Genomic DNA, 3,695 nt, shown 5'->3' with positions numbered 1-3,695 from the left:
TATTATGCACTACTAATTATGTTACCCTTTCTCTCTCTTTTTTTTTTTTTAGACAGAGCCTTGCTCTGTCATCCAGGGTAGAGTGCAGTGGCACGGTCCCTACTCACTGCAACTTCCGCCTCCCGGGTTCAAGCCATTCTCCTGTCTCAGCCTCCCAAGTAGCTGGGATTATAGGCACGTGCCACCACGCCCAGCTAATTTTTGTATTTTTAGTAGAGGCAGGGTTTCACCATGTTGGCCAGGCTAGTCTCGAACTCCTGACCTCAGGTGATTTGCCCGCCTTGGCCTCACAGAGTGCTGGGATTACAGGTGTGAGCCACCATGCCCAGCCCCCTTTCTCTTTTTAAAAAGATCTATTACTGATACCACAAAACTTTTTCGTTTATATTGAATTTGAAGTTAGATATGTTTGGAGTCCATATGACTCAGTCTTTACATAGAATAGTATTAGAAAAGGCACAGGCCAGAAAGCCAAAAATAATTAGAAACAAATATTAACACTTATTTGATAAAAGCTTGATATTTAAAAAAAGGCAACAAATTGATAGTTAACAATACTTCCAAAACTCATTCGTTTCCACTCTGAGTTTAGATATGTTTTACAGGTACTTTGTAATATTTATATATATTATTACACATGTAAATATATATCATATACATGTAATATGTATATGAAGACAGCGTCTTTCAGATGCTCTCCAAATATTCATTTAAACCCACCTGTATGGTTTTCTGTCTTTCTTCTCCCTCCATGTCAACCCTTTATTGTGTAGGTAAACTCGGCCTCTTAGCTCTCTTCATTGTACAGGTTCTGCTTCATACAAAAAGTAGGTAAATAAATACTACTACTTGATGTAGGGATTGGGGCACATATGTGAGTTAATAAAGACCTGAGCTAGAGGTATGGGGTGGAGGAGGCAGTCTGTCAGATAAATTAATACACATCATTACTCCTCAACCATTCGAACAAAATTATTATTTTAACATGATAAATACAGTCAAACACTTTAATATCATGCTTTGCTGTAACGTGAGTTTGGATGCTATGTGACTGTCAGTAGGCATGCATCATTTATCTAGCAGCCATGCCCAAATGGGAGGAAACTAATGTATGAGGGGTTGTTTGGAAGCAACTGCTTCGTTATTTTTTTGGAATGGGACTTTCTCAGTTCAATGTAAGGTCATTCACGTACTCTATAAGTTTTACTATTATACAGTTATAACATGGCAATCTAATTGATAATAATATTTCTACTTACTGTTTTAATAGCATAACACATTTTAAGAGACAGAATTTTGTGTGTCCCATATATATTGTTATAATAGAATACTTCATATGGATTGTGTGAAAATAATATATAATACATGCTCATTCTAAAGAATTCAAATAATATAAAAAAAGAAGTAAAAAAATTACCACAAGTCTTATTACCTACTAACTGATACAAATATTAAAAACCATTTCCTAGACAACATTATAATTGAACACTCTAGGGAGAACACCATTCTTTCTGTGTAATACATTTAACTATGTTTCATTAATAATAAAAGGATTTTTAAAAAGAATGTCCTCATATATAAAAGATAGGTATATAAAAGATGATGTCTAAACCAGACGTATTCTTGTGCATTTTATCTGGCCCACAGGGTAATAAACTTCCATTATAGGTTTTCAGCTTAAGAAAGGGCCTTCTGTCTGTGTGAGTATCAAATAAAAGTAGAGCAATAGGATCTGAATTTATAGTCTGGTTCACACAGCTCCTCTCAATAAATCTTTTCTGTTGATAGCATAAAATTGCAAAATAAGGAACCCCTCCAGGTATTACAAACAGACACAGGCTTCAAGTGATAATAGCAATAAAGATTCTCATGCCCAGGAATTAGCAACTCAGCTAAACTACAGCCCTTACAAAATGGAGCTTGAGTTGGGCCTCTTTGGCCTGGATGTTACATTTGTTTCAATGGGTTTTTCTCCAATAGTGTAACCCTGGCATGTGTGGTGGGGTTGAGTGGGGTAGGGTGGTCTTGGATTATTTACCACCTGTTTGTAAACCTTAAGGAAATGAATTATATTTATATATCTTCTTGTGAAAAGTGTCTCTTCATGTCATTTGCCCACTTTTTAATGGGGTTATTTCTTTTTCTCTTTTTTTGTCTAAGTTCCTTATAGATGCTGGATATTCGACCTTTGTCAGATGCATAGATTGCAAATATTTTCTCCCATTTTGTAGGTTGTCTGTTTACTATATTGATAGTTTCTTTTGCAGTGCAGAAGTTCTTAGTTTAGTTAGATACCAGTTATCAAGTTTTGAGAATAGAGGGTGGAAGGAGGGAGAGGATCAGAAATAATAACTATTGAGTACTAGGCTTAGTACCTGGGTGACAAAATAATCTGTACAACAAACCCCTGTGACATGAGTTTACCTATCTAACAAACCTGTGCTTGTACCCCTGAACCTACAATAAAAGTTTAAAAAAAAACAGTAGCAAGAGTCACTAAAGAATATTTGTGTATATAGAGGCAAAGGTGGATAAAGTCAGTTATTTTATTTAGAGCAAGAGGAACAAAGGTCTTTTGTTGTTTTTGTTATTTTATTGTTGTTGTTTTAAGACAGTATAGCATGGAACAAAAAGAACAGTGACCTTGACCTCAGACAACAGAGTCTCAAATTATGTCTCTGCTGCTATCCAGATGTTGATATATGTGAGTAATTTAGTCCTATAAGCCACTGTTTCCCTATCTCTAAAATGAAGATAACTCTTCATTAAGTTGTTATGGCAATTAACTACAGCAAACAAATGTTAAATTACCTAGTTCATCTTCACCTTTGTCTCTTTCTTCGTTTCTGATTAATCCCAGTATACTGGTAAGAAAATAATATGACATATATCAACAGTGCAGAATTTAAATCAGATTATACAGATGATCATGTAGGATCCAGAAAAATAAACTACATCTCCCACCTCTCAAACTATTTCTGTGTCCTCTGGAATATGTTATTTCTTTCAAAGGATGCTATATTCCCCTTCAGTCACTCGCAATAGTGAGTCCTTTTCTAACTTCCTGGTCATGAAAACTGAATTTAGTCTCACAGCATGAAAAAGGAAAAAGTCTTCTGTATTTCTCTCAGATACTGAATCTAGCTGCTTCTAAGGAAAATAATTCAGTGTTTCTTGATGAGTGAAGTTAATGGATGTGTTTCTACTACTATTCAGGAAGTGAAGGTCCTAGATTATTCAATAAGAGGCAGGGAAGCTTACTGAAGTCCAGAGAATATGACCACCAGCAGGTTAAAGATACTGAAAAGAAGAAGAAAAAAAAAAGATGTGTAGGCTTTCGAATTTCTGAATAGTAATCATCACAGTCTTGCTGGGTTTGGGGAAGAACACCTGCTTAGCTAGGTTTGAACTTTTTGTAGAAAAGTCCAAGTACTATTTTTTAGATGATCAACATATGAAATCTTGTTTCTGTATCTGGACTTAAAACAAATAGCATTTAGGGAAGATTCATTTGTCAATGAGAAGTTAGTCTACAGGATGAAGGTGAGTGTGCAGAGACTAGAAATTTTGGGGAATACTTTTGTATTATACATATCCTCCACTCATTGTAATCATCTGTTCAATGCTGATGTTTAGAAGTTTGGAATTGCTAAGTCAATCTTTAATAATATTGGTAGTAGAGGTAGTAGTGATGG

This window comes from Macaca mulatta, chromosome 5 (genome assembly GCF_049350105.2).
Source record: "Macaca mulatta isolate MMU2019108-1 chromosome 5, T2T-MMU8v2.0, whole genome shotgun sequence".
NCBI lineage: Eukaryota > Metazoa > Chordata > Mammalia > Primates > Cercopithecidae > Macaca > Macaca mulatta.
The sequence above is the reverse complement of the archived record's forward strand: the minus strand, read 5'-3'. Positions refer to the sequence as shown.